Source organism: Petaurus breviceps, unplaced genomic scaffold (assembly GCF_028583685.1).
Source record: "Petaurus breviceps papuanus isolate PSGF00001 unplaced genomic scaffold, PetGlider_PUasm1.0 78, whole genome shotgun sequence".
In the NCBI taxonomy this organism is placed as follows: Eukaryota; Metazoa; Chordata; class Mammalia; order Diprotodontia; family Petauridae; genus Petaurus; species Petaurus breviceps.
The window spans coordinates 5,908,149-5,916,972 of NW_027186502.1; the positions used below are offsets into that span (position 1 = coordinate 5,908,149).

Below are 8,824 nucleotides of genomic sequence, written 5' to 3' on the forward strand. Positions count from 1 at the left end.
AAACCTTTTTGCTATTCAAGCAACCTCATTTGCTAGGGGTAGACAACCAGCGGACTGTTTCTACTTTGAGAGCCGACTTTACTTTCCATAACCTTCCCTTCTATCCAATGAACAGCAACTGTGGCCTTTTACTAAGTAAATGAGCAAATATTTTCCCAGTGTTCACCAGGTTAGATCCCCATTTAATTAAACTGGCTCATTATGTCCCTATCTGATTAGCAGAGTAGAATCAATTATTCAATGCACAAACATGGCTGCAGGAGCTAGAGGTGTATACAGAGCTGTTCATTTAATTCCAAGGACACTAATTAGGTACAAAGCAAGCAATAACTTTAACAATTGCAGGCACAAGCATACATGCAGTACAGGACAAGAACAGGCCTTCATTTTCTTAATAAGCTGGATTCTCTTCCCCCTAACAGGGTCAAGAAAAAACAGAAAGCGGAGAGGATGAAATGTAGATCAAGAAAGCTAAGCATCCAGGAAATAACCCTTGGGATTTGCATATGTAATGGTGTGCTGCTACTTTTGTACTTTATAATCAAACAGTAGGCAATTATCCAAATTATTGACAGCAGATTTCTCATTTCAACTGCAAATTAAGGGCATTAATAAAGCTTTCTAATGCAAAAGTGACTAATTAACTAATGGAATGGAACTCTGAAGCTGTGATATCAAAACCAGTCCACCACATATTGTGGAAACACAAGGGAACTAATTAGTTTAATTATCAAAACAGCTAATTAAAATTACACAGTTGCCTAATTAGTTCTTTGCATTTTTTCTCCAGTTTAATTGACAGGATGGAGTTAAATAGGTAACTGGTCTCAAAGAGGGGAAGGGGAAAAAAAAAACAAACCAGGAAAAGCTTCTGCTGAATATTTTAGATGATGTTATCTCATTCATGTGGCAGACCAGTAACAGGAAAATAAATGACTCTCATCCTTTTGGTAAGCAACTCCAAATTTTCCAGACATAAATCTGCCCTCAGAGTAAGCTATCTAAAAAGATTTTCATGAAGTTAAAAGGCTGTATGTCGTGATGCATCCAAAAGGTCAGGGCAAACATATTTTGGAGGAAGACAGCAAGTGGATTTTCTTCAGGAAGTTAATTTTTCACTTAGTTAAATTTATACTCTACTATATGTGTGGTTCTACAATCATTGTCAAGGGGCATGCTACCAAAAAAAATAAATAAATAAAATATATAGCTGAGATATCAGACATCGCAGTGCTCAAAGGTAGCATGAACTTGAACTAATGGCTAAACCTGATTCTACAACAGTTGAGATGACTTCCACAAGCTGAATATGTACACATATACTTATATACACATATGCACACAACATGTATTGTTTATACAAACATGATCTATATATTTTCAGAAATTTTTGCTTTCTTTTTTAAGGGGAAAAGCTACCCGATCAAGTTTTTTGGTGTTTTTTTTTTTAATCATTTCAATATATTTGTTGCTGTCAGCACCCATAGGCTAAGGTGGAGGAAGTAAGCTGGGAGTTGCAGACAAGCAAAATAATAGAATGGTCAGGATAAAAGAGCCATACCAAGGTCATGCATGTAGTTCTACTTCTAGACAGCTTCATCAAATGCGATTCTATAAACTTACTAGGTGATATATATTCTAGTGTCAGCATAACTTCACTATCCTGGGATTTTCCCTTAAATAAAGTCTATTATTTCAATATTATTGCTATCAACATTTTATACTTAATTTGAATTCACTTTGTCTCAGTATAGGGATTTTTTTTTCCTGGACCTTAATGAAAAAGAAGGTAAAAGTTGGATTATATGATCTGTAAGGTACCTTCCACCTTTGACATTATAAATATTTTTTGTGATCTTTTGCTCTTTCCTTGGTAAAGACGAAATGAATCTAATCTGATCACGATCTTTTGTACAAAAAACCTAAAGTTTGAAAATATTTAAGAATTTTCTCCATATTTCTCAGGACAAATATTGTCTTGTTCATCTTTTACCATTTTTAACTTTTTAGTCATCTTTCTGACTCTCCTCTGACCAATTTAACTTAAATTTTCGCAGCCTTTAAGCATGGCTCAATATTTGGTCATAAAATGTGATATAATTATTTGAGATGGTTTTCCTATTTGTGGTTTGTGTTCTGCCAAAATATAAGTCCTTTCTTTCCAAATTTACCATGTAAATGTATATTTATTTATTACATATGCTTTATATAATTTTTTTGTAACATGGATATTCAATAATTATGTTTTTAACCATCAAGAGAAGTTAGAAGCAATGGTAAGACTTGGTCTGTAGAAATGTTCTAGAAGTTGTAAAGAATTATCAAATGATTTTTAATTGTAATACTTATTTTCTTTCAATGATCTCTTAGGTTATTCTTGGTTAGATTTACTTAACTTCGTTTTTAAGCCTTTTATATCCTTTTCAGTTTCTACAATAGGCTCAGTCCCTTAGAACAAGTAGGTCCTAATGGGACAAAAATTCTGAGGTAATCAAATTTCAATTCAATTCAACTCAACAAAGCATTTGTTGAGGGTCCACCAACATGTGTCAGACACTATTCTAAGTATTGGAATTACAAAGAACAACATCAAAGAGTTCTTTTCCTCAAGGACATTACATTCTATTGGAACATGATAACTAAGCTGAAACTCTAAAAATTCAGACATTGGCCAGTTAGCTGGTGCAGTGGAGGGAGTACCAAGCCTGGAGTCAGTGGGACCTGAGTTCAAATCAAGCCTCAGACACTTATTACCTGTGTGACCCTGGGCAAGTCACTTAACACCAATTGCCTACTTCCCACCCCCAAAAAATAAGAATTCAAAGACACCATGGAAATGTGGCTGGAATTGCTAAGATGTTATGACTTAGGTTCAAAAATATTGTCTTGGTCATAAAAAAGGATGCAGTCAACTATCATTAGTTTTCTGTAATATACTAGTGTCATCAGAAAGAGTTTGAGTCCTTCTTGATGAACAACAATTACAGGGAGTTATGGAGGGTGAATCAGTGTTAGGGTATGGTCAAAATATCATGCCTGTATAGAAATGCCTTCTACAATATCCTCTCTTAGTAATCCCTTGATGTACATGGATTCCATGAAGATACATGGCTCTACAAAGTAAACAAAAACAAACAAACAAAAAAACAACAGTTTCTGCCTCTCTTGGGATCTTTCTCCAGTTATCCCAAAGTATCACTTTGGACTCATTACATTTCTTAATGTATAGCAAGGAAAGATAGAAAATAAAGACTTTGAGCCTGAATTCAGAGATCAAATTGAATTCACCTACTAGGAATATTTACAAATATTTTGTTCTTATCCATCAAAATACATGGAGACAGAGCTATCAAGGAGAAAGTTATGGCACTGCATATGTCAAGAGAACTACTCTTCTTAAAATAAAAACCCAATTGGAAGAATGATGTAAAGTGTTTAATGTTTACTGTTGTCCAACCATGTCCAATTCTAAAAAAACCATTTAGGATTTTTTTAGCAAAGATACTGAAGCGGTTTGCCAATTCCTTCTCTATTTTATTTTACAAATGAGGAACAGAGGCAAAAAGGGGTTAGTTAAGTGACTTGCCCAAGGTGTCTAAGACTAGATCTGAACTCCTGAAGAATTTTCCTGACTCCAGGCCCAGTGCTTTATCCATTGCACCACCTAGTTGGCCCAAAGCAATTAATAGCTACAAGATAGTCTTAAAGCCTTTTAGAATTATAAACTGTACCAAAATAAATTTGAAATAGTCTTACAAAACACATAAAATATTAACGAAAGATGATGATAATGATGATAGTAGTCGACATATAGAGCTTTATATTTTGCCAAGCACTTAACAAACATTAGCCCCTTTATTATGGTTGTTGTGCTATGTGCTGGAAGTGCAAAGACAGAAAAGCAATTCAACCCTGCCCTCAAGCTGCTTACATTCTCCTGGGTATACAATATGTATGCAAGTAAGACTAGGATAAGGAAAGTTGAAGAAGAGAATACAAAAGTTTTGTGAGATCAAGGTAGCCTTCATGGAGAATGAGGTACCTAAGATTAGAGGTATTAAGAGTAATTTAGAGGTATTAAGGTAATTTAGAGGAATTAAGTTTCTAAGTGGGGGAGATGACTTAGGAGAGCAGGCCAATGATAGGGGAGAGATTTTCTAATTGACAATAGCATTTCAAGGTCAGGTAACAGCTCATTTGACTAGAATGTAGTTTATAAGCAAAAAAGATAGACAATAAATCTGCAAAGGTATTTGTAAATCTGATTGTAGAGAAGCTTAAATGCTTGTGTAATACCTGATATATGGGGTGGGTGTCCCACTATGACATGCCTGATACCACATGAACATGTGGATACTTACTTATCTCCTGAATTTGCTTAATAACTCCAACTTGCTTTCATACTGGCAAATCTAATTACCCAGAGAAGGATCACCAGCACATGGCTGCATTAAAATTTTCAGATTGAGTTAATCTAATTAAATAGTTAGCCACTCCCCCTATTCCCCACACTACCTCTTTGAGGGCCCACTGATGCATTTCTTTTTGAACAAGTAATTCCCTAAAATGAAACTTAGATTTTTAAATATAAGCATCATCTTAACAGTAAACCAAAAGAAATACTAATAACATCATGGGTACTCACTTAAAAAAACAAAAGCAAATAAATAATAAAGCACATCACAATGAAAACATAAACCTGATTCAAACTCTCCCATCAATATTCTAAGTATTTGTGGGGAAGAATAGACATGCATTTATAGAAACTTCCTGAAAAGCTACATGGTTGAGAAATACTCATGCTCAGGGTAATTCACAAGTCTAGAACTATAAACTTTCATGTCCTCTTTCTTACAATCTGTCTGTAAAGAACTTTGATGAATGTAGCTCCTGTGTTGAATAGATGGCTTCCACTGCTGAGCAAAATTGATTCATATTTTTCTTTGACTAAAACCTCAAGTGGGAACAATGTCTCAATCAAACTACTTGATTCTCTAAATGACTTCTCTTTTTCCAATTATGTTCTTCTGCTTAGTTGGTCTTACTCATCAACAGCAAATATAGTATCTATCACTATCTAGCAGGAAAATCATGTGGCAAAATCTGTCTTAGGAAGATTATTTTAGCAGGTATGTGGAAAATGGATTGAAAAGGGGATATTTTAGATCTAAATTTTGGACAAGTCGTTTTCCCTTTCTGATTATGTTTTCTGACCAGTGAATTGGGGATAATTCCTCTTCTGGAGGTGGTAAAGAGTGAATAAACAGAATCTCAGAGTTGTAAAGAGTCTCAGAGAGAATCTTCCCCAGGTATATCAGAGATCACTATTCTTATTCCCAACCTAAAAAAAATTAGTCCTTCTGGGCACCAATTTTAGTTGCATTTTAACTCAACCCAGCCTCCACCCACTGGAGTAACTGTTTATGTATTAAACAAGATCTGTCCAATTTGAAATTATTTATCATTGTCCTTCATTTCTTCCTCCTCCAATTATAAATCATAAGCCACTTGATCTTTTCCTGTCCCCAACTCAGTCTAGAGGGACAAATGGATTACAAAGGCCCAGCACCCCTGGCCCTTGCTCCTAATCATAACCTACTGAGTCTAGGAGCAATAGTACAATACATCTTCAATTCATTATTATCCTTCTTGCTTTCCCTATTCTGCACTATATAAATCACTGGTTACCTGGAACAAAACTACTGTCAACTCGCAAATCCTGTCTCCCCTCCTGTTCCTTATTCCTTCTTCCTAATCCTCTTCAAGCATACCCCTTCTATATCCCTTTCCAGCTCTACCCACTCCAATCACTGTGAGCTCTAGAATTGCTTTTTCACAATAAACAAACTTCCATTCATACTGAACTCTTTCTCCCATAGTCCTTCTGAATATTTGCTTTCACTGAAAACTTGATTCGTAACATCCCTGTCATCCTCTCCAGTACTAGATCTACCTTCACTCAGGGTCTCTAAAACACTGGTCCTAGAGTCTGACAACAAGGGGATATACATGTGGGTGCTGAACCATCTGAGGAATTCCATAATGGACTAAACACCTGTTACATGGAACTTTTTAGTATGAATAAGGAAGATTATAGCTTCATGCCATGTTGAGAATTACCATAGCTTAGTACTGTGGTATATAACCATCTAGTTCTGGTGTCAGTATATTTTATTTTCAACATTTAAACTTTTCTCCATGTATATTGTGTGCTTGGCTATTAAGTTTGCTTGTGTTGTGTCCATATTCTAAAAATAATTACTACTGCTTAGGCCAAGGAGATGCAGGCATGCACCTCTCCACTTGAGGGTCCTCTTTTCTCTGAACCCCAGTGGATACAAAGTAGTCAGTTCTGGGAGAGCCTAACCAAATAAAAGAATAATCAGTGTTTTCCCCCCACTTCTTCTCTGCATAATTTCAATCTGGAGCTCTACTTTACGCAGAGTAGATAAAGAGGTGTCTCCAAAGCTAGGAAGACCTGAGTACAAATCCTTCATTTGACATACCTGGACAAGCCACTTCATTTCTCAGTGCTCTACACAATTATCTAAAACAGCTATTTATTTCTTATTATATGAGAAATGCTTAACACAAAAGGTTTTCACAAGTAATCAGTAACAAAGACTTTTAAAAGGCAGGCATAATAATTATTTCTATACTCTTCCAAGAGGTTGAGATTTAAAACCATTAAAACATAAAGTACTTGACAGGATTGATAAAGAGACATTTTATACTTCACCTTGATTCTGCACTGTCTAAACAAGTCTTCTAGTTTCATATCATTGGTTGAACCAGACCAAGGATTGGGCTCATTCTCTTGCCAGTAGTTTATTTTTTGATGCAGAATTTCTTCTTGCCTTCAGTCAGTTTTAACCAAAGATATTAGGATTGCTAGACTTTTTGAACTTACAAGGTTACCTTTAAGACTGGATATATGTATCTCACCTATACTCAGAAAAAGAACACAAAGGCATGAGTCTGGGAGCAGCCATCTCACATATAACTCACAACTTTGGCAGCCTGAACAGCACCCTCCATATCCCCCAAAATAGCATCTACTATCAAGGATCAGCTGATTTTGAATGTCCTAAAGGAGGAACAGGTTCCCCAAAACAAGATCACTGTTGTTGGGGTTGGTGCCGTTGGCATGGCATGTACCATCAGTATCTTAACAAAGGATTTGGCTGATGAACTTGCCTTAGTTGATGTAATAGAAGACAAACTAAAGGGAGAGATGATGGATCTCCAACATGGCAGCCTTTTCCTCAAAAAGCCAAAGATTGTTTCTGGAAAAGACTACAGTGTAACTGCAAACTCAAAACTTGTCATTGTTATGGCTGGGGCATATCAACAGGAGGGAGAAAGTCATTTTAATTTGGTCCAGCATAATGTGAATATCTTTAAATTCATCATTCCCAATATTGTTAAATATAGCCCTAATTGCAAGCTGCTTATTGTTTCCAATCCAGTGGATATTTTGATATATGTGTCCTGGAAGCTAAGTGGCTTTCCTAAAAAACCATGTTATTGGAAGTGGTTGCAATCTGGATTCTGCCCATTTCTGTTACCTAATTGGGGAGAGACTTGGTGTCCATTCTTCAAGTTGTCATGGATGGGTCCTTGGTGAACGTGGAGACTCCAGTGTTCCTGTGTGGAGTGGTGTGAATCTTGACAGTGTGTCTATGAAGAATGTTAATCCTCAAATAGGAACTGATGCTGATTCAGAGAATTGGAAAGAAGTTCATAAACAGGTGGTTGAAAGTGCTTACAAGGTGATCAAGCTGAAGGGCTACACTTCCTGGGCCATTGGCTTGTCTGTGGCATATCTGGCAGAAAGCATGATGAAGAATCTTAGGAGAGTGCATCCAATTTCCACCATGATTAAGGGCCTATATGGCATTAATGAGGATGTCTTCCTTAGTGTCCCATGTATCTTGGGGCAGAATGGCATTTCAAATGTGGTGAAGGTAAACATGAATCCAGAGGAAGAGAGCCATTTAAGGAAGAGTGCAGATACTCTTTGGCAAATCCAGAAGGAGCTACAATTTTAAAACCTTTTAATGTGCTGCCATCAAGAGAACATGACAGTGGTTAAGGGGTTATATATGATGCGCTTTTCAAATAGGTCAAATCCTTCCACTGATTAGTGAATGAACACCAGAAATGTAAAACCTGTGAACACACTCTAGTCTCTTCCTAAAGTTAGAAATGGGGAATAGTAGAGTGTGACTATTTGTTTAAGCCCTGTTGATGTTTGCATATGATGCTGGATATGACTTGTATAGTCTCAGTAGTTGGTGTCAAGCAGATAGTGCCCCACAGGTATATAAACTACCTGCCTAATATATAGGTACTACAGGTCCCCATAGGTCCAGAATACAACACTCTTGGCTACAAGGCACCATACAGTAGTAACTTTTTATTGATGCATTGATTACCTTGTGCTCCCCTCCATTAGGGCTCTACAGCATGGCCCCAAACATCACATTTCCAGAGGACCTGATTTTTGTCTACACACACACACACACACACACACACATATCAATAGTTGTAAATTTCCATATTATATAAAAAGATCTGTATACGTACAACAATGCAACCAATTCCTCAAGTGTCATACTAACCCTAAATACTGAATAAACAACAAATAACTGATAAGAAAAGAAAAAGAACACAAAGTAGAAGATACCAGAGATTCCCCGATTCAATCTCATCATATTGATGATGATGATGATCCCTTCGTCTTCTTTAGCTGAGCCATGTTTTATCTGTACCCAAAATGAATAGCTACAAAGTCTTCTTGATGAGAAAAATTAAGGTTTGT

The 8,824-nt window shown here is 36.3% G+C and overlaps 1 pseudogene; it reads left to right on the forward strand.

Annotated features, from left to right (window-relative positions):
• The first annotated feature begins 6,965 nt into the window (after window positions 1-6,965).
• On the forward strand, window positions 6,966-8,542 carry LOC138175664 (L-lactate dehydrogenase A chain pseudogene; annotated as a pseudogene).
• Window positions 8,543-8,824: the final 282 nt, after the last annotated feature.